The sequence below is a fragment of the Triticum urartu genome, chromosome 2A, assembly GCF_056163025.1.
Source record: "Triticum urartu cultivar PI428250 chromosome 2A, HENAU_Tu73, whole genome shotgun sequence".
In the NCBI taxonomy this organism is placed as follows: Eukaryota; Viridiplantae; Streptophyta; class Magnoliopsida; order Poales; family Poaceae; genus Triticum; species Triticum urartu.
This window is the reverse complement of record NC_141874.1, coordinates 587,801,899-587,825,044: the sequence shown is the minus strand read 5'-3', so window position 1 is coordinate 587,825,044 and position 23,146 is coordinate 587,801,899.

The following is a 23,146-nucleotide window of genomic DNA, read 5'->3' as shown; positions in this document are numbered from 1 at the left end:
ACTTCTTCGGAGCGCAGCTCCACCACTTCACTCCCAACTCCATCATATATCTTGCTGCTTTCATTTCCATGTGTGAGGGTTTCTTGGGTTGCCGCCCCCATTGGGGACTCTTCAAGCACATCTTTACCTGCCGTTCTCAATCGGTCAAGAAGGCCAAGTCGAGTGACGAAAGGACGCAGGTGATTCAGCTATGCGGGGGCCTGGCGATCCAGACGAGGGGAAAGAGTTGTTTTCCATCTATCACTTTCCCGGAGTCGGTCCGCGGTTGGCAGGCGACCTGGTTTTACTGTCAAGACCAGGCGACCCCAGGGCAGTCGACCGGACTTCCCCCTTTCTCTCTCGACCGAGCTGAAAAACCTGCTTCTCTGAAAGTGACGCCGGAGGAAAAGGCCCAAGTCAAAGTGCTGGCTGGTCGAGTGGTTGAGCTTGTCCGTGAGGGCGTGACTGGTATGGACTTGCTGGAGGTCTTCCTCCGGAGGCGCATCCAACCGCTCCAGGCTCGTGACCACCCGATGTGGCTGTACTCGGGTCTCGACGACACCACTCGGGTCCACCCGGAGGAGGTTACTGACACTGTCGAGCATCATGGGGAGCAGAGACAACCTCCGAGGAGCCAGGAGGGTAATTCCACTCGACAACTCGTATGACGTGGACCAGGTATGTCTTTATGCTCCTGACTGAGATCTTGTTTTCTTCATTGGTCTTCTTTGAGTAGGTCGATTGACTTTCGTCTTGTCTGTTGTTTTCCAGGCGACTACCGAGATGTACTCGACGCCCAACGGGGCCCAGGGGCCAACTGAGGAAGGGAGGCGAGCGGAGGTGAGAGTGGAGGCGACCAAGGTGAGTGGGAGTCCGACGGTGAAGGAGAGGGAGACGACAACGTCGACTCCAGCGAAGAGGAGGAGGACGAGGTTGAACCCCCTCGCCCCGAGGGGCGATCCAAGCTCACACACGATCCAGCACGGGAACGTGGCAAGGCGACTACTTCTGTTGGGCAGTCGTCGAAACGCCCTCGGACCTCTTCTCCTACGCCGACTGGGAAGGCTCCCAAGCACCCACGCGTGACGCTGTCCAAGCTGCCCAAGGCTCTGCCCAAGATGAAGATGGCTGTCCCTACCATTTCCGGGTAATAATAAAACTTGATTTCCTTCGTCGACCGTGGACAGATCCTTGGTCGATTCATTGAGCCAACTGACTGATTTTCGAGATTTGCAGCGCTGCTACTTCTGAGACCTCCGCCAAGGACGATGACCAAGAGATGGAGGATGCTGTTACCTCCAACCTTGGTACGATTACTGACGTTCTGCTTTGAGTCGACTGGACATTTATTGCAACTTTGGTCGATTGAATGTTTCCCTTGTAGCCCCTCCTCATGTTATCGACCTCCCAGATGACGACGACAACGAACCGCTGAGAGTGAGGAGGAACAAGAGGGCTCTGTGACTTTCGCCATTCCTCTGACAAGTGTGCGGCCTTCGACGTCGACTGCGGATCCGCCTTCGCTTTTTGCCGCGTACCCTGTCCCTGAGGACCAAGAGGCTGCCGCAAAAGAGGCTATACGCCAGGCGGGGATCATGATGGAGCAAGTGAAGGTGGCTCGGGAGGCCAGCCAAGCAGCTTATGACGCGAGCTCAGCTCTTCAGAGCAACGTCCAGGTCAGTCGACTCAACACTTGGTCTGTTATCATATGCTGTTTGAAGAATCTCTTTTCCAAAGATCTTTGTATCTGTACACCCACTGGGTGTGTCTGCCAATTCTTGGACGAGTGGGGGCACGCTAAGTGCACCCACTGGGTGTAGTCCCCGAGACTACGGTGGACTGCTGGCAGTCGACTGTAGTCTTTATATTGTGTTGCTGTAGCTGTATTTCTTCACTCGGTCTGGTCAGGCCATGTCGAATGGGACTGTATCCGGTCGACTGCGGGCAGTCGACTTTTTTTTGTTTTTTTACAATGGGGGCACGCTGAGTGCACCCACTGGGTGTAGTCCTCGAGACTACTGTCGAATGTTCTTGATTCGGCTGTAGTCTTAGAAACGTCATCATTGTCTCTTAGTTACTCGGAAGCAACTTATTTTGGACGTCTGTCGATTGATTTTTCTTTTTACAGAAATCCTGCGAGCTTGTAGCTCGCTATACTGAGTTGGAGAATCAGCAGATCCAGCTCAACCTTAACTTGAAGCTTGCTCAGGAGAATTTGAAGAAGGCGCAAGAAGAAGCAAAAGGTATGGCTGGTGAGGTTCTCCATTCTTGACGAGTGGCTTTTCTTTCTTGTCCATTCTTGATGTTGATTTCACTCGACGCGCCGCAGATAAACTGGAGGAAGCTCTGAAGAAGAAGGATCAAGATCTTGCAGAGGCACAGAAGTAGGTCTTGGACAAAACGAGGCTTGCTGAAGAGAAAATGGCCTTGGTCGGAGCTCTTGAGCAGGAGAACTCCAGACTGAAAGCTGCTCTCGAGGTAGCCAATCAAGAGGTCAGCTGATTGAAGAACGACAATGTGGCTCTGCACGACAAGGCAGGTGAGCTGGCGGGGAAGAGGAACAATCTGGAGGCTTATGTCGGTGGACTCGCCAAGAAGCTGTTCGTCGTACTCGAAGGTAATTACTCTGCCCTGACTGTCTTGCAGTTACCAAGTCTGTGTAGGGTCACTGTCTTATTCTTGAATCGTGTTTGCAGAATTCTGTCAGAACTTTGAAGAGGAGACCAGTCGAGTGGAGCCAGGCTTGGACCCTGCTAACTCCCTTGTGAAGGACGAGGCTGCAATGAACGTGCTCTGTCTGGAGTCTCATATTGCCAGCGTGGTTGACTATCTTGCTCGACTGAAGGTTGCGATGTCGCGGATCGACACATCACTCTGGCCTGGGACGACGCTTTAGAATGACCTCGAGTCCCTGATGGCTCGACTTAATGAAGTCCCAGGTCGAGTGGCGGAATGGAAGAAATCTTCTGCTAGATGTGGTGCTGATGTCGCTCTGTCTCTAGTCCGCGTCCATTGCAAGGAGGCGCGAGAAGAAAAGCTGGCCGCCATCCAAGTTGCCAATACCAGGAAGCACAACTTTCAAGACTTCATGGAGACTTTCATTGCTGCTGCCACTCGTATTGCAGATGGGATCGACTTGGACGAGTTCGTCGCCCCTTCCAGTCCTCCTCTTGAGGAATGAAAAAATTTTATGCTTCACTTTAAATTTGCCTCGGAATGCCGAGTGGATTTGTAACCGTTAAACTCCGCCGAGCCGAGGGCTCAAGTACTTTGATCTGAGGTCTGGGACCTTTTAGGCTTTATCTGATCTTGATTTATCGCTGAATATCTTCATGATTTGATTCGTCGAGTGGAACTTGATCTTCACTCGGAATAACCTTGTATTTGCGGCGCAACTCCGAAGGAGAAGGTAGCAGTCGACTTGCACCTCGTCGTCCTTGCGGATTGGGTTGTGTCCTGTACTTAGGCAAGCACTGGGCTGTAGCTAAGCCTCCGAGTGGGAGGTTTGCTCTCCACTCCGTAGGATTTTTAAACACTTAGGCGAGCGCTGGGCTGCAGCTAAGCCCCCGAGTGGGAGGTTTACTCTCCACTCGGTAGGATTTTTAAACACTTAGGCGAGCACTGGGCTGCAGCTAAGCCCCCGAGTGGGAGGTTTGCTCTCACTCGGTAGGATTTTTAAACACTTAGGCGAGCACTGGGCTGCAGCTAAGCCCCCGAGTGGGAGGTTTGCTCTCGCTCGGTAGGATTTTTGGACACTTAGGCGAGCACTGGGCTGCAGCTAAGCCCCCGAGTGGGAGGTTTGCTCTCCACTCGGTAGGATTTTTTTCAAACTTAGGCGAGTGCCTGACTGCAGCTAAGCCTCTAAGTGGGAGAACTTAGGCGAGTACTGGACTGCAGCTAAGCCCCCGAGTGGGAGGTTTGCTCTCACTCGGTAGGATTTTTAAACACTTAGGCGAGTGCCTTACTGCAGCTAAGTCTCTAAGTGGGAGAACTTAGGCGAGTACTGGACTACAGCTAAGCCCCCGAGTGGGAGGTTTGCTCTCCACTCGGTAGGATTTTTTCAAACTTAGGCGAGTGCCTGACTGCAGCTAAGTCTCTAAGTGGGAGAACTTAGGCGAGTACTGGACTGCAGCTAAGCCCCCGAGTGGGAGGTTTGCTTCCACTCGGTAGGATTTTTGGACACTTAGGCGAGCACTGGGCTGCAGCTAAGCCCCCGAGTGGGAGGATTGCTCTCCACTCGGTAGGATTTTTTCAAACTTAGGCGAGTGCCTGACTGCAGCTAAGTCTCTAAGTGGGAGAACTTAGGCGAGTACTGGACTGCAGCTAAGCCCCCGAGTGGGAGGATTGCTCTCCACTCGGTGGGATTTTTTCAAACTTAGGTGAGTGCCTGACTGCAGCTAAGTCTCTAAGTGGGAGAACTTAGGCGAGTACTGGACTGCAGCTAAGCCCCCGAGTGGGAGGTTTGCTCTCACTCGGGAGGATTTTTAAACACTTAGGCGAGCACTGGGCTGCAGCTAAGCCCCCGAGTGGGAGGATTGCTCTCCACTCGGTAGGATTTTTCAAACTTAGGCGAAACGGATTCGCAGCTAAGTCACCCACTGGCGGATTTCGTATGCAAACAAGAGTGACAGCAATTATTGGAACACTCCTGTCTTTGGTAAAAATAAACTGCAGAAATTTTTTCTTATTACATCTCGTCCAAGGGAGAACTCAAGTGTAAAAGGGGCGGAGCAGTTCCACATTCCAAGCTCGTGGCTCGTCGATCTGGCGGTCAACATTGTAGAGGTGATACGCTCCATTGTGGAGGAGTCTGGTGACGATGAAGGGGCCTTCCCAAGTAGGAGCAATTTTGTGTGGTTTCTGTTGATCCACTCGGAGGACCAAATCTCCTTCTTGGAAGGCTCGGCTCTTCACATTTCTGGCATGGAATCGACGCAAGTCTGCTGATAGATGGTCGATCTGATCATAGCCATTTCCCTCTCCTCCTCTAGGAGGTCGATTGCATCTTGCCGGGCTTGCTCTGCTTCGTCTTCGTTATAAAGCTCGACTCTGGGGGCGTTGTGAAGTAGATCACTCGGCAGGACGGCTTCGGCTCCGTAAACCAGAAAGATTGGCATTCTTCCAGTCGACCGGTTCGGGGTGGTCCTCAGTCCCCACAAAACTGACGGAAGCTCGTCGACCCAAGCGCCAGCTGCGTGCTTGAGATCACGCATCAGTCGAGGCTTCAGTCCTTTGAGGATCAGACCATTTGCTCTTTCAGCTTGTCCATTCGACTGGGGATGCGCGACCGACGCGTAGTCGATTCATGTGCCTTGAGAGGCGCAAAAAGCTCTGAACTTGTCCGAATGAAAGTTTGACCCATTGTCAGTGATGATGCTATGCAGGACTCCATATCTGAATGTTAGCCCTCTGACGAAACTGATAGCAGTGCAAGCATCAAGATTCTTGATGGGCTTAGCTTCAATCCATTTGGTAAATTTGTCGACTGCCACAAGCACATGAGTGAAACCGCTCCTGCCTGTTCTCAGTGGACCAACCATGTCCAGTCCCCAGACAGCAAAGGGCCAGACGAGTGGAATGGTCTTCAGGGCTGATGCAGGCTTGTGTGACATGTTGGAGTAGAACTGGCAGCCTCCACACTTGTCGACTATCTCTTTTGCCATCTCATTTGCTCTTGGCCAGTAAAATCCCACTCGGTATGCTTTAGCCACAATGGTCCGAGAGGACGCATGGTGACCACAGGTCCCCGAGTGGATATCATCAAGGATCATCTGACCATCTTCTGGCGTTATGCACTTCTGACCGATTCCAGTCGCACTTTCTCTATACAACTGTCCTTTTATGACTGTGAAAGCTTTAGATCGACGGGCGATCCATCGAGCCTCTTCTTCGTCCTCTGGAAGTTCTTTCCTCAAGATATACGCGATGTATGGTATCGTCCAATCGGGAGTGATTGCCAAGACCTCCATGACTAGGTCGACCACAGCAGGAATTTCGACTTCAGTCGGATCTGTGGCACTTTTCGGTTGCGGGGCTTCTTCTGTAAAAGGATCCTCCTGGACTGACGGCGAGCGGATGTGCTCCAAAAACACATTGCTGGGAATGGCTTCTCTCTTGGAGCCTATCTTTGCCAGATCATCAGCTGCTTGATTTTTCAGTCGGGGGATGTGATGAAGCTCTAGCCCCTCGAATTTCTTTTCTAGCTTTCTTACTGCGTTGCAGTAGCCAGTCATAGCTGGGCTTCTGACGTCCCACTCCTTCATCACCTGATTAACCACCAAATCTGAGTCGCCATAGACCATGAGGCGCCGGACGCCGAGTGAAATGGCCATGCGCAACCCATACAAGAGTGCTTCATATTCTGCTTCATTATTGGAGGAATCGAAGTGAATCTGGAGAACATATCTGAGCTTATCTCCTCGGGGGGAGACCAAGACTACCCCAGCACCGGAACCATTCAGCATCTTAGATCCATCGAAGAACATGGTCCAGTGCTCCGAGTGAACTTGAGTCGGAAACTGCTGTTCAATCCATTCGGCGACGATATCTGCAATTGCTTGGGACTTGATAGCCTTCTTTGCTTCAAACTTGATATCTAGGGGAAGGAGTTCAATCGCCCACTTCGCCACTCGACCAGTTGCATCTCTGTTGTGCAAGATCTCTGACAGTGGAGCGTTGCTGACGACTGTAATGGAATGGTCAGAGAAGTAGTGTGCAACCTTCTTCGTAGTCATGTAGATCCCATATACAAACTTCTGGTAATGGGGATATCTTTGCTTCGAAGGGGTCAAAACTTCAGACACATAATATACTGGGCGCTGAACTCTGAAGGCCTTTCCTTCTTCCTCCCGCTCGACCGTAAGTACTGTACTGACAACTTGTCCCGTGGCCGCAATGTACAGCAGCAGAGGCTCTTTACTGATTGGGGCAGCAAGCACCGGCTGGGTGGAGAGCAGAGCTTTGAGCTCTGCAAACGCTGCGTCAGCTTCTGGAGTCCACTCGAACTTGTCAGACTTCTTCATCAGTTGGTAAAGAGGCAACGCCTTTTCACCGAGACAAGAAATGAATCGACTTAGAGCGGCCAAGCAACCTGTAAGCTTCTGGACATCGTGTACACGCACAGGGTGCTTCATCCGGAGTATGGTGCCAACTTTCTCGGGATTGGCGTTGATTCCTCGTTCGGAAACGAGAAAACCGAGTAACTTTCCACCTGGAACTCCGAATGTGCACTTTGATGGATTGAGCTTGATATCGTATCCCCTGAGGTTAGCAAAGGTTTCGACAAGGTCAGCCAGTAGGTCGGCACCTTTCCGTGACTTAACCACAATATCATCCATGTATGCTTCTACGTTCCGACTGATCTGAGTGAGCAAACACTTCTGAATCATCCTCATGAACGTTGCTCCAGCATTCTTGAGGCCGAAGGGCATGGTGACATAACAGAAGCACCCGAATGGGGTGATGAAAGCCGTTTTGATCTCCTCGGGTCCATACAGACGGATCTGATGGTACCCTGAATAAGCATCTAGAAAAGACAAATGCTCACACCCCGTGGTCGAGTCGACTACCTGGTCGATGCGGGGGAGAGGGAAATGATCTTTCGGGTAGGCCCGATTGATGTGTTTAAAGTCAATGCACATACGAAGTGACTTGTCCTTCTTGGGGACCATGACAACATTGGCGAGCCACTCGGAGTGGTAAATCTCTTGGATGAACTCCGCTGCTAAGAGCCGAGCCACCTCCTCGCCAATAGCTTTCCTCTTCTGGACGGCGGACCGCCGAAGATGTTCTTCCACAGGCTTGAACTTCGGGTCGACTCGTAGACGGTGCTCAGCCAGCCCCCTGGGAACTCCAGGCATGTCAGAAGGCTTCCATGCGAAGATGTCCCAGTTCTCAGGGAGGAACTGGATGAGCGCTTCTTCCTATTTGGAGTCGAGCGTCGTTGAGATGTGAGTCGGGGCGGCATTGGGGTCGGTCGGGTGAATGTGAACTGGCTTAGTTTCACCGGACGACTGAAAAGTTGATTCTGAAGCTGGCTTCTTGGCTCGCAGCAATTCACTCGGGTCAGCAGTCTTCTGGTATTCTTGCAGTTCGACTACTGACATCTGAGCATCAGCGATCTTTGATCCTTTCTGAAAACACTCCTCTACTTTCTTCCGATTGCCTGTAACGGTGATCACACCTTTGGGGCCGGGCATCTTCAACTTGAGATACACATAGCATGGTAGAGCCATGAAGCGTGCATAAGCTGGCCGGCCTAGAATAGCATGATAAGCACTTTGGAAGTCCACAACCTCAAATGTCGACTTTTCCTTACGGTAATTCTTTGAATCAACGAAAACCTCATCGAGAGCAATCTGGCCGAGTGACTCGGCTTTCTTTCCAGGAATGACTCCATGGAAACTCATGTTGCTGGCACTGAGCCTGGACATCGGAATGCCCATCCCTTTCAACGTTTCTGCATACAGTATGTTCAGGCCGCTGCCACCATCCATCAGGACTTTGGTCAGTCGAGTGCCTTCGACAATTGGATCGACCACCAGAGCTTGCCTCCTAGGGGTGGCAATGTGCGTAGGGTGATCAGATTGGTCGAACGTGATGGCAGTCTGAGACCACTTCAGGTAGGTGGGTGTTGCCGAGGCAACCATATTCACTTCATGGTTAATGACTTTCAGTCGACTTTTGCTTTCGACATCAGCAAAAATCATCAGGGTGGAATTGACTTGGGGGTACCCATCGTCACTGTCTTCCTTGTCCTCAACTCTGTCCGACTCTTTTTCCCTGTCCTTGGACTGTTTGCCTTGAAACTGCTGGATTAGGAGCCGGCATTGTCGAGTGGTATGCTTTGGGTAAATAAAATTACCCTCTTCATCTTTCTTGGTGTGGATGTGACATGGCAGATCCAAAACATCATTTCCATCTTGATCCTTGACTTTCTTGGGGTTCCAGGGCCCCTTGGGTTTTCCCTTGAATTTTCCCTGGGTCACGGCCAGGGCCTCCCCAGGAGCGGCTGGCTCGGCCTTCCGCTTCTGCTTCCGACTGGAATTGCCTCCGGTTTCCTAGGCGACTGCCTTGTGCTTGCCGCTCCGGAGTCGATCTTCGTCTTCACCATTAGCGTATTTGGTGGCAATCTCCATCATCCGATTCAGAGACATTTCTCCAGTTCGACCGAACTTCAGATTCAATTCTCTGTATTTAACGCCTTCCTTGAAGGCACAAACTGCTTGATGGTCTGGCACATTCTCAACCGTGTGATGCAATGTGATCCACCTATGGATGTAATCCCTCAGTATTTCATTCGGTTTCTGCACGCAGGACCGCAACTCTGTAAGGCCTGCAGGTCGCTTGCAGGTTCCTTCAAAGGTTGTGACAAACACTCGGGAGAGGTCCTCCCAAGTGTAGATGCTGCTGGGTGCCAACTGATTTAGCCACGCTCTAGCTGAGCCCTCTAACATGAGAGGCAAATGCTTCATGGCCACCTCATCATTGCCACCGCCAATCTGTACAGCCACTCGGTAATCTTCGAGCCAGGTGTCAGGTTTGGATTCACCGGTGAACTTGCTGACTCCAGTCGCCAGCCTGAAGTTGGGAGGAATCACTACAGCTCTGATGGCTCGACTGAAACACTCTGGCCCTGAAGCATGTACTCTGCTGCTGGCAGGCGCATCTCTGTTGTGGTCTTCTCGATGAGCTCTGTTCCTGTCAACCAAACCTTGAACGAGGATGGATCTCGCATCAAAGCCTGGGTCCCTGGGGTCGACTGGAATCCTCTGCCCAACACTATGAGGGCGTCTGTCATCTTGCCGTCGAGGCGCATACGACCCACTCCTCGGGGGAAGGGTTGGCACTCGACGTCGATCATCACGATCGAATCGGTGATCATACTGCTCATTCCTCCTGTACTGATCATGCCGGTCACCACGTCCCTCACGCCTCGGGGGCGATCTCGGGCTGTGAGCCGACTGGATGTATCTGTTGCAACGGATCGACTGTGGATCCTATTCCGCGACTGAGAAACAGCGGAATTCTGGTTTCCCGCTGCCCAGAGCAACGCTCTGATTTGCAACAAGCCCCTGCCAGCCTCCGACTGGGAGGGCTGAATCGATTCTGCTATACGGGCCGCGGCTGCCAAATTCTGAACTGGGGTTCGGTATACCTGCGTCGGCGGGAAGAGCTGACGTCGACTAGACTCGGGAGCCCGCTGACGTGCTTGCTCGTCGAGTGCTCGCTAGAGATTCTCCAGTCGAGTGCGCTCGGCCAAGTTAGCCAAGCGCGCGTCCTCCAAGGCCCGGGCCTCGGGGGTCTCTCCGACGATAGGAGTGTGGAGCGTGTCCATGTTCCGGCGGCAAAGCTCCTCTCGCTGTAATGACGTGAGAGGTTCGGGGAGATACTCATCGTGGGGATGCGACGGGTCGCCCCCACCCGCGCCTCCATCAGCGCGAGGGAAACCGGGAGGACTGTGTGTTCCATCGACCGCCAGAACCTCAGCCGCTGGGTCGCTGCTATCGCACTCGGATGCGGTCTCCGCGGAGCCAGTCGACAGGTCGAACAGGCTGCAGAGGGATTCGTCGGGCTCGATTGCCGTGACTTGTGGGGCGGCCGACTGGCGAGCCACGGCATGCCTCACCCACCTCTGAAGTCTCGACCGACCGGAGCGCTTGCGCCGGTGGGAGACAGAGCGGGGAGACGACACGGGGCCGGCCGATACTCGGTCGACGGCTGCCGCAGGAGGACGCCACGAACGCATGCGCGGAAGTGCGTCGCACCGCGGACGGGGAGCGCGTCGATGTCGAGTGGTGCCTCCTGAAGCCAGGCGGAGTCGTCGGCGATGAACGTGAGCGCGCCGAGGCGGATCTTGCGGCCCTCCACCAAAACTCCGCACGAAACCATGATCAAAGGGATCAGAAAAATCGCAACTTCTCCAATCAGGCGCTAAGATTCCGGCCCCAAGGTGGGCGCCAACTGTCGTGGTTCTAACTCTGACAGTTATGTAGGGGGGGTGTGTATGGAGAGGCTAGATCTTAGCTATTGGGAAGTTGTAAACACACGAGGATTACGAGTTCAGGCCCTTCTCGGAGGAAGTAACAGCCCTACGTCTCGGTGCCCAGAGGCGGTCGATTGGATTATGTGTGTGTGAATAACAGGGGTACGAACCCTTCATACTGAGGAGGGGGATGGCTTATATAGAGTTCGCCGGCCCTCTCCTGCCCTCAGTGATGCAGGGTTTAAGGTACATTTAAGGTCGGGCGTTACTGGTAACGCCCCTAATAAAGTGCTATAATGACCATAAAGACTACTTAATAGCCGACCGTTTGCCTGCGGAGTGACTTTAGGTCTCCTGGCGGTCGAGGGGTTGGCTTCATGGTCGAGTGATAGCTTCTTGGTCAAGTGTCTTGAACCCGTCGAGTGGGATACCTTCAAGTCGATTGAAAGGTGACTTCTTCTAGGGATGTCCTTGGGTAGGGCTCTTTGGACAGGTCCGTGCCCCTACCCTAGGTACATAGCTTCATCAGAGGGTGCGCGGATGGCTCTTGCTCGTGTCAAGACATACTGGGCGGAAATGGAGGCCACCGTTGTTGCATCCCCAGACTCGGATGGAAGCCGAGTACCTACCGAGCACTATTTTCAGGAAGTTCTGCAAGGCGCTCGTTTAATAGAGACGTAGTGCTCGAAGGATACTATATTCGAATAGCATATATTATTGTAAAACAATATTTTGATAAATTGTAGAAGCATTTTATACTTGTGCCTGCAAATATTATAATACCTCCTGTGTGGCCGTTTAACATATATGTATATATAATCTGAAAGATGGCAGTCGTCGGCTTCAGCCCCCACGCACATAATGCGGGGGTGTTCGCAGAAGGCGCATTTTCACACTTGATCCAACGTCTTGGTCCTACAAAGGAGGTGATAGCGCAGCGAACTAGGCAATCGGACTATGATGCTTTATCACTTTCACTTAGCCATAGGAGTTTGATAGTGAGGCTACTTATATATCTCCTGGTGGCGCCTGCACTCGCCCGAAGTCGGGGCGCGTATGTGCCTGGCCGGGAAGCGGCCCTTTGTTAATGCGGAGGAATCCTAAAGGTTCCGGTAAGTCATCGAGTGGTTGACCAGTCTCACGCTATATCATGACAGTCAGTTTTCGGCTTTCTCTACTGAGGTGCTCGCCTGGCCGAACCGGGGCACAATCGCAGTAGTTCTCCTGGTGCCGCCTTAGCTGATAGAGCGGAACGTAAGGTAGAAAAACATAGGAGCCAGGCAAACCCAACATTTGACCAAAGACATGATTCGGAGCTGATGCATATAAGGCCAAACTCGCGACGCCGAACACTCCCTAAGGTATTCGGTCTTTATGAGGGCGGGCGGGATAACGCCCTTAGTAATAAGCCCCTAGTGTCCAGGTACGCGCAAAACTCTGACGTGGCCACATGCCAAAACGCCAGCCTCCTCCTTGGTTATACCAAGAAACCAGGGGATGTGTATCAACAAGAGATAGTAAAAAAGGTTTACACAGGGTCTTAATCTGAAAAGAATCCTTGGAACGGGTCCCTGCTGCACGTCTGCGCCCGTGTCTCCGTTGTGCCGTATCCTGGACGGGCGTAGCACGGTGTTCATCTGTAAAAGAGAGGAACTTAGTTGAAGAAAGATCGTGCCGAACATGAGTTATACTAAATAAACAAAGTATAAATCGAAATAGGTAAAATTGAGCTTTATTGTCTGTTGTTTGATATGCGCGGAGCCCCTAGTACAGGGGTATATGGCTATTAAGCCTTTATCAATTGTATGTTTATGCCGGACTCATCTAGCCGTGTCCGTGGTCTTGACGACCTGTTTAGGTGCTTTGGCTGGTGAAGCCGCTTTATTGTGGGGCTGTCAAGGCAGCCGCACTCTCTTCTGCGCGAGAGGAACACTCAATGTTTTCCCTTTAATGAGATGATGCCTCGTGGACCGAAACATAAGCGTAAGAGATGCATAATGCGGTATTGCGTTAAAGCGGGCGAAAGCTTCGCAGCCCAGCAGTGCTTGATAACTACTTGAGAATGGGGCGATGTGGAAAGTTAGCTGTTCGCGACGGAAGTTATCGGGGGAGCCGAACATAAATTCTAGCCGGAGAGAACCCATGCAGCGGGCATCCGGTCCTAGCGAGGTTTTTCTATGGCGAATTTTTGTTGGGTCTATCCCCATGTTGCGGATTGTGTCCTGGTATAACAGGTTTAGACCGTTGCCGCCGTCCATTAGGACATTTGTAAAGTGGAGTCCGCCGATTATTGGATCTAATACCAAGGCAGTCCAGCCTGCATTCCAGATACTTCTAGAGTAATCCTGATGGTCGAAGGTGATCGGTTTTAACAACCATTGGCGAGACTCCTTTGGGATAGGCTGTATGGCGCGTATCTCTGGTGGCGCCATTCTGTTCGTCACGTGAAGTAAGTTTACTTTTTTGACTTCTTGTGGGAAATCCTTTTGTTTCCTGGTGCTCTGCTTGTGGGGTTCGTCGTCGTCCTCACTTGTGTTCGGCGTTGAGTTTGCCGGCTTGCTTGAAAACCCAACAATCTCTGTGGGTATGGTTCGCAGGCTTCCTGGGAGTACTGTGTATTTGACATATCTTGTCCAAGATTTTGTTTAAGTTGGATAGCTTGTCCCTGTTATCCTTGAGGGGCGGCTTTCTTTGATCACTTGTGTTCGGCGTTGAGTTTGCCGGCTTGCTTGAAAACCCAACAATCTCTGTGGGTATGGTTCGCAGGCTTCCTGGGAGTACTGTGTATTTGACATATCTTGTCCAAGATTTTGTTTAAGTTGGATAGCTTGTCCCTGTTATCCTTGAGGGGCGGCTTTCTTTGATTCTGCCGCGAGCTTTTGAATCCGGCGTTGACCGCCGTTCTCTTTGGGCTATTTCCCTTATTCCGGCGCTGGTCTTTGCTGCGTCGGGGTTTTCCGTCTCCATCCCTAACTTCGGATGTACTTGGGTCGCCGGTGCTACATCCTGCCAACCAGCTGTCCTCTCCTGCGCAAAAGCGGGCCATGAGGCTTGTTAATGCGGCCATTGTTCTTGGCTTTTCTTGGCCGAGGTGTCTGGCGAGCCATTCGTCTCGAACGTTATGCTTAAAAGCTGCTAGGGCTTTGGCGTCCGGACAGTCGACTATCTGATTCTTTTTAGTAAGAAATCTGTTCCAGAATTTCCGGGCTGACTCGCCGGGCTGTTGAGTTATGTGACTGAGATCGTCTGCATCCGGAGGGCGGACATAGGTCCCTTGAAAATTTGCCCGGAAAGCATCCTCAAGCTCTTCCCAACTTCCAATGGTGTTTTCGGGAAGGCTTTTGAGCCAATGCCGGGCTGGCCCTTTAAGCTTGAGGGGTAAGTATTTTATGGCGTGGAGGTCATCTCCTTTGGCCATGTGCGTGTGGAGGATATAATCCTCGATCCAGACCCCAGGGTCTGTTGTTCCGTCGTACGCCTCTATGTTTACGGGCTTGAATCCCGCTGGAAATTCATGGTCTAGCACCTCATTGGTGAAACATAGGGGGTGTGCGGCACCCCAGTATTTGGGTGTGCCGTGATGTTCGAATATTTGTTGTGTTGCATTGCTTACTAGAGCTTGCTTTCTTGGCCCGTAGATAGATCTGGCTGGGCCATATTTTTGATGCGGTCCTTTGGTGGATCGCGTGCCGGCTTGTGTGCGGCGCCGCTTGCCGCTCCATGCTGGCCATGCGGTCGTCTATCCTACCGGGTGGCTTTCCTATTTTTTGACTGCGGGGGCTCTAAGGCCTCCTCGTCAAATTCAGGCAGTAGCTTTCGCTTTGGATAGCTTTTTGTGCGGCGACTGCCGCCATATTTGTCAGCGGTGTTGCGTACTTTGCTCCATCTGATTTTGAGTGCATCTTCCATAGTTTTGAGCTTCCGCTTCTGCTTTTTCAGGCTATGCGCAGTGGCGACGAGCCTTTTGTGGAGGTTCTTCTGCTCCATGAGTTTATCCGACGTAAGGTCGTCCAGACCGTTGTTTTCATCGGGGACGGGGTGTTCGGTTTGTTTATCGAAGTTGCCCTGTTCGGACGTTTGCTCGAAGGCATGTTCGTCGTCCGCCGGCTCGTCCTGCTCTATGGCTGGGTCTGTATGGCTGCTGTCTCTGTCGAGGCGGGGCTTGGAGCGGCGCTTACGTCGCCGCTTTGATTGCTTTTCGAGTGAACGATCCCTCGTTGCATCCTTGTGTTCCTCGTCGTCGCTTCCTTTGGGTGTGTCCACCATGTATACATTATGAGATGAGGTGGCTCTCCAGTGCCTTATAGGCGTTCGTTCATGTTCATCTCCTAGATCGTCGTCCATACCGTCGATGTCTTTGGAGTCGAAGTCGAGCACGTTGTTTAAATTATCGACAGTGGCTACAAAGTGGGTGGTGGGTGGGCATCGAATTTCTTCGTTGTCCACATCCCAATCCTGCCGGTCATAGTCCGGCCAGGACTCTCCTGACAAAGAGAGAGACCTGAGTGAATTCAGAATGTCGCCGAAGGGCGAGTGCTGAAAGATGTCTGCGGCAGTGAACTCCATGATCGGCGCCCAATCGGATTCGATCGGTAGGGGCGCGGAGGGCTCGGAGTCCGGAGAGGAGTCCGGCACCTTGGAGTCACGGGCTTCGCAGAGGACAAGGCTAGTGTTCGGCTTGATCGTTGTAGAGATTGCAGCCCCCGAGGCGGTGTCTAACCACCCATCCTTGATTGGTGTGATCGGCTCCGCGCTAGGGGTCGGAGCAAACACAGGTGCGGCCTCCAGGGCACTGTTCGGCGGCAGAGCTAGATCATGCCCATCGTGATAGTGCGGCGCGCTCGGTTGTGGCTCGAATCCGTCGAAGATCAATTCTCCGGGGATGTCGACCCTGTAGTTCAAACTTCCAAATCTGACCTGATGGCCAGGGGCGTAGCTTTCGATCTGCTCCAGATGACCAAGCGAATTGGCCCGCAGTGCAAAGCCGCCAAATACGAAGATCTGTCCGGGGAGAAAATTCTCACCCTGGATCGCATTGTCGTTGATGATCGGAGAAGCCATCGTGCCTAAAAGTGACGACACAGAGGAACTCTCAATGAAAGCACCAATGTCGGTGTCAAAACCAGCGGATCTCGGGTAGGGGGTCCCGAACTGTGCGTCTAGGCGGATGGTAACAGGAGGCAGGGGACACGATGTTTTACCCAGGTTCGGGCCCTCTTGATGGAGGTAAAACCCTACGTCCTGCTTGATTAATATTGATGATATGGGTAGTACAAGAGTAGATCTACCACGAGATCAGAGAGGCTAAACCCTAGAAGCTAGCCTATGGTATGATTGTTGTCCGTACGGACTAAAACCCTCCGGTTTATATAGACATCGGAGAGGGCTAGGGTTACACAGAGTCGGTTACAATGGTAGGCGATCTACATATCCGTATCGCCAAGCTTGCCTTCAATGCCAAGGAAAGTCCCTTCCGGACATGGGACGAATTCTTCAATCTTGTATCTTCATAGTCCAGGAGTCTGGCCGAAGGTATAGTCCGGCTATCCGGACACCTCCTAATCCAGGACTCCCTTAGGAGGATTTATATAAGGAAGGGGTTAGGGTTTGGTGGGTTTGAGACCGATTTGGACCCTCCGATCACAATCGAACGGTTCCGGTCTGAGGTGAGGTTTAGTGGGCTGGATTAGTGGGCTGTGAAGTGGGGTTGAGCTGAGATGAAAGAGGGGGAATGCAGCCCGGCAACAGATTCCGAAGACCGAAAACGTCCGACGATAGACCGACTATTATTGCCGCTATATTTATCCGTTGGGGCATTAAACAAACTCCGAATGCATTGAAATTTGGCAGGTAGCCTACTGACAACATAACAACACTACATGCCAACTTTCAACCCATTCCGAGAACATTTTCTGGCCACTTATAAAAATACTATTTCGAACATGCCGCGGGCGCGTGCGAGTGTGGTTGGGCTCAGAATGGACAACGGAGAGAACGGGGAGACCCGGACGAATGCAAGTTTCAAAAACATGATGATGAAATGCACATGATGACATGATGAAATGCAACACGCAAGCAAAAGACATGGCAACGATAGCGAACAACTGGGAGACACCTGGCGCATCGGTGTGGGGGCGTCACAACACTCCACCACTACGAGAGGATCTCGTCCCGAGATCTAGGATGGCACCGGAGAGAAATGGAAGAGGAAGAGAAGAGGTAAATCTAAGTTGCTTCTTTGACAAACGACTGAAACCAAAGAACCTTGCGAGGTTAAACAATTTCAAGAAAAGAATACAATGAAGATGAACGAGGTTGAAAACACTCCGTTAGAAAAGAGGAACAAGGAATCAGAATGAAAGCACTTGGATGAGAGACCGGTTCGAAGAGGAATGATAGCCACAACACTCCGGTTAAACAAGATAGAGAAGGAATAAGAATGATATAGTTTGGGCAACACTCCGACTGTAAATGGAAGGAATTGAACAAGAACTTGACAAGATGAGAGGATACTTGACGAAATCCACAATACACTGCCTTCGGAACTATTGAAAGAATGGCACAAGGGGTAAGAGAGATTTCAGACAGCACTCCGGTTGAGAAGGGTGGCAAAACTTGATAAGATGAGAGACCTTGAATGTAGAACACAACACTCCGGTTGAATGGACAAGCAAAAGAAAGAACATTATCTTTACAAAAAGAGATGATGGGTCAAAGAGAGCAACATCATCATGCCTCCGGAACGCAAGAATAGAAGCTGGATTGATGGAAAGAAAAGAACAGAGAAGAAAACGACAACTTCTCCCACAATTGAATTAGGAAAGCATCCTTGCAAGAAGGTTAGAAAAGAGTTGTTGGAAAACTAGCAATGAAAAGAATAAGCTTGTAGTGGGCTTATTGAAACATCTCAAAAATATGAGGTGACAAATGGCCACTAACGAAAACCATTGATTGATTAAGTTCAACGAAGAGATGAAAACTTTGTCAGCGTTCTAGGAACGGGGGTCCCAAGACTTGCCTGCCCACGGCCTGCGGCGTGGCTCAAAGGGGGGCCCAGCGCGGCCCATCTTCACCAACACAAACCCAAGACCCTCGCGAGGGGCCAAGCCTCGCCGGGCGGACGACGCAGAGCTTCCTCAGGCGCGGCCTCGTCAGGCTGGCTCACGAGGAGGCGGAGAGATCAAGGCGGGGTACCTCATGAGGTGCCCGTGATGCAAGCCCTGACGACCGGGGGCACCAGGCGGGTGCCAGCCCGCGCAGTGTCCTCCCTTCCTCTTTGGTGCAAAGGGGGCAAGCGCAGCCGCGGAGTACCGAGGCATCAGGCAAAGGTTGCCATTTCGGTGCAACGAGACCAAGACCAGGAGGACTACGAGACGGAGGTCACCGTGGAGCCCAAGATGGCGTCATCCCCAGAGCTTTGCGCAGGCGAAGACTACTTTTGTCAGGATAGCTGATACTAGATGTCCCCCTTCAAATTAGCCCGCCATTGTTGGCTACCTTCCCGCTCGATATTTGGGAAGAGGACCAGGGCCACTATAAATAGGACCAACCACCTACAGAGCAAAGGGGGTCGGGGTTTTTGGAAGGTTAGAGAAGATCGGAAAGAGAGAGAGAGAGAAAGGTGACTGAGCTCCTCCCAGCAGTTCATCGCCGCAGCCAAGAACAGACCCTCGCGAGGCTGTTCTTCCTTGTAATGTTCATCATCATCAGCCCAAGAGGCAATCCACCACACCACACACTGGAGTAGGGTATTACACCACAACGGTGGCCCGAACCAGTATAAACCCTGCGTCCCTTGTGTTTGTTCTTTCCTTAGTTTAGATCCTGGCAAGGCGGAGGAGTGCAGGTAGGAAGGAGGCGAAATCTCCGCGCGCACCCCAGTGTTCGAACCTCAAGGGTCTGCCGGAACCCGAAATCTGACATTTGGCGCGCCAGGTAGGGGTGCGCCGGGATTTGTCTTCCACCACCCCGTTCTCCTCCGACCATCACGCCCATGTCTGATGCTCGTCGGGCCCGCGCTGAGCGCCGGGCCGCGCTCGCTTCCCGCGTCGCCCAGACGGCCCCTGTCGGCGGGCGTCCTCGTCGTTCCCCGTCACCTGCCGTCAACGCCGCCACCGGCCCGGCGGGGGATGAGCAGCAAGCATCGTCCCAGCATCCGTCTGTGCGGCAAGACGGCCGCACCGCAACTCCCTCACTCACCCCAGCTGGTTCTTCATCCCGCGCGCTTCGCGCGCCCATGGAGGCTCGGGCTGCACTCATCGCGGCGAACGAGCTCCTGCGCTACCGTCCTGTCGACGAAGTCTACGAAGAATGGCTCGACCGCGTCGCCGAGCTCGTCCGCGCCGCAGGGGGCTCTCCTGCGCCGTCCGTTCCGCTGCATCGCACTCCGCCCCGCGTGGGCAATGAAGCTCCGGCGGTGCCCCGGCCGCCTCCTCCTCAGGAAGGCGCCATGGCTCCAAGGCGCGTGGCCCCTGGGCGGAACCCGCTCCATCAGGCGCCAGCACAGCAAGAGCAGAGCTGTCAAGAAGTCCCTCGCCCGCAGGAAGCTGCCCGGGTGCTCCCTGCTCTAGCACGTCGTGACCATGCTCCTGCTCCCGCGCGTCAAGACCCCGCGCTGCTCCCAGCTGTAGCGCGCGGGGACATGCAAGACCAAGTTCCCCGTCATCCAAGGCCTCCCGTGGCCACGGCAGGCTGCCGCGCCTTCACCGCCGAGCTACGCAACGTCGCGTGGCCTGGCAAGTTCAAGCCAGACTTGCCTCCTCGCTACGACGGCACGGCTGACCCTATGGAGTTCCTCCAGCTCTACGAGCTAGGCATCGAAGCTGCCAACGGAGACGAGAAGGTCATGGCGAACTATTTCCCCATGGCACTCAAGGATGGGGCCCGCACCTGGCTCCTGAACTTGGCTCCAGGCACAATCTCCTCCTGGGACGAGATGCGCACCCGCTTCATCGCCAACTTCCAAGGCACTCGCGACCGGCCACCCGCTGTGAGCGACATGTGCCGCATCAAGCAACAGCCTGGGGAGACCCTGCAGAAGTACATCCAGCGCTTCAACGACGCGCTCCTCAAGATTCCCAAGGTGACTGAGGAGGCCATCATCTCGGCCTTCTCCGATGGCGTGCGTGACGTCATGATGAAGGAGGAGCTGGCGATGCATGAAGACCTGTGCACTTCCTTGGAATTGTTCAACCTGGCAACCAAGTGCGCCAGGGCCGAGGAAGGGCGCCTCTCCCTCCTCGAGCTGCCTGCCGCAGACCCAAAAGAGAAGAAGCCCAAGGCCAAGGATGTGAAGCGCAAGGGGGCTGCCGTGCTCGCGGCAGAACCAGACACCAAGCGGGGCAGAGATCAGCCCGAACCTTCCAAGGGCAGCCGGTACTGTGTGTACCACGACCTCCACACCCACAACACCAACGAATGTCAAGAGCTCCGAGCCGTGCAAGAAGGAAGGATCGGCCGTCGCCCTGACCGCAGCGACCGGGGCTATGGACGAGGAGGAGGAAGGAAAGCAGGACGCTGGGAAGACTGTGGCCCGCGCCAAGGGTGGCGCGATCAACCTCGCGAGGATCGCTGGCAAGACCCGCCTCACGAGGGAGGCTGGAGGGATCAGCCTCACGAGGGAGACTGGAGGGATTAGCCCCGCGAGGATCGCCCGCAAGGCAACGCAGGCCTCCCACCGCAGCCGCCGCAGCCAAGGAGAAACGAGGACCGCCACCAGGACGAGGGGGCTGGGGGCTTCCAGGAGCCGCGCGCGATCGCCTGCATCCTGGGCGGGGCACAAGCCCCAGCCTCTCAGCGCATCTTCAAGCAGTTCGCCCGCGAAGTGAACGCAGTCCTCCCCAGGCTCGAAGCCACGCGCCCTCTCAGGTGGTTGGCGTGCGCCGTCACGTTCAGCTCAGCAGATCAGCTCAAGTGTGCGGCTACAGCCGGAGTTCTCCCGATGCTTTGCTCCCCGATCGTCAGCAACGTGGTGGTCACCAAGACCCTCATCGATGGCGGGGCAGGGCTCAACGTCCTGTCCGTGGAAACATTCAACAACCTCCAAGTGCCCTACAGCCAGCTTCAGCCAGCCAAGCCTTTCTCCGGTATCACCGACGGCTCCACGGTCCCGATTGGGCAGGTCCGCCTCCCTGTCACCTTCGGGGCACGCGACAACTACCGCACCGAGCTTATCGACTTCGACGTCGCTCACATTCGCCTGCCGCACAACGCCATCCTTGGGTACCCAGCGCTGGCCAAGTTCATGGCCGTAACTCACCATGGCTACAACGTCCTCAAAATGCCAGGAAGCGGCGGAGTCATCACGGTGCCATGTGAAGAGAAGGACACGGTGTGTTCCCTAGAACAAGCCTTTCGGGCCGCGTCACTGGAAGACCCGGATCGTGGAAGCAGGAGGCCTCCCGAGACCGCCCCTAAGAAGAAGAAGACATCGTCCGGCCCGACCACTCAGGAGGCAGGCCCCTCTGGGCCCGCGCCTGCCCTGGGGGAACCTCCTTCCATCGCATAGGAAAGCGCGCCCAGCGCCCTCCTCAGGCAGGGCTCGAGGGCTCTCCCCTGGAGGGCCACCGACCTAGCTAGGGTCACGAGGGAGGCGCTTGGGCACCACATGGAGGCGTGTTTCGAAGCACGTTTCCCTCAAGAAGGAGCAAGGCAAGGAGACCCAGACCCTCAGGAGCTCGTCAGCAAGGCCATTCAGGAGCTACAGGAGTCAAGAGTCATGAAAGGTGGCCGCCGCCTACCAGCAATGGCTCCCCATCCAGGCGAGGATGGTGGGCTGCGCGTCTGCATCGACATACCAAGGCTCAACCGAGTCGCCTCTCTGGAGCGCCTCTGGCCCTCGCGAGTGGGGCGCTGCGGAGGCCCACCCCACATCTACGTTCGCATGCCTTACGGCTTGCCGAACGCGGCTGACATGTACCAGCGCCTCATGAGGGGCATCACGGAGGCACGAGAGGCAGGGCGCACCGCAGCCCTGGCAGGGATGGAGATGGCCCGTGAGGAGCCGCCAGCGCCTCCGGAGCCTCCCGAGGCCCCTGGGCCTGGGGGCTCGTGAGGATCGGCTCCCGCAGCCCACCGAGCCTGCTACACCAATGTTCCTTCGTCCTCAACATCATCAGGTGACGTCTTTCGAGTTTTGTTTCCAGTTGGGAGCGCCCCCCCCAGGGCTGCATTATTCCCAGGCCGCGTGGGTCCGTCCCTGCGGCATGTATCCCTTTTTATTCCATGTTGTTAGCTTACCCTATTGGGGGCGCCCCTCGGGCTGCATGACCCCCAAGCCGCTCAGGCCAGGCCCAGCGGCATGTATCCCATTTGCGTTTATTTCCAATCATGCGTTAGACCCACCATGCTTGATTATTTGATGCCGGTCCACAGCACCTCTTCTTCTCCATGTCGACCACTTGCACGTTAAAGGGGGGTACCTGAGCATCGCGACTCAGGGCTCTTACTGGCTCTCCAGCCCTCACCCTCTGGCCTTGTCCATGGCATCGCGACCTGGCATACCAGCGACGGCTGAGACCAGCTCGAGGGCCGGGACCCGAGGACGTAGAGTGCCGACATCTAACCAAATTTACAGGGACACATCACAAGATAAGGCCCAGTGCCAGGCACAACCCGCCTAGAGGTAGGGCCCCGTGAGTCCCGCGCTGGCTCACGGGTGCCCAGATACACCTCGCTAGGCCCTACCGTGCCAACCACGTGTCAGGGCGGGGCTGTACACGCCCCGGGGGCTCCTCCCGGAGGGGCCCCCCTCCCACGTACCAATGGAAGCACCATGCTCCGTGCTGGCTGACGACACTGCCGAGGAGCGGGTATGCCCGTACACATACGGTAGCGCTATGCTCCGCGCTGGTGATAAACAACTGAGGGTGGCCCCCGGGCTGCACCAACCTTAGGGAGCCCAGAGCTCAGTGTCTAGCCTCATCGTAACGCCTCCCCTCGGGAGTGCCGCGCGATGGGGCTGGGCACAGGGGCTGCGCCTGGGTCACACCCAGACGCATGCCGCTCAGCCAGGTCCCCCCAGGCCTGGTTCGTCACGCGTCTCTCCCCGAGTGGAGCCAAGGTACGAAGGCCGTTTGAGCGTCAAGGGGGACTCCTGAGCATCGCGACTCAGGAGCCTAACTGGTCACATAGCCCCTCACTCCGTGGCCCCGTCCTGGTTTCTGGTCAGGACCAACGCTGGGT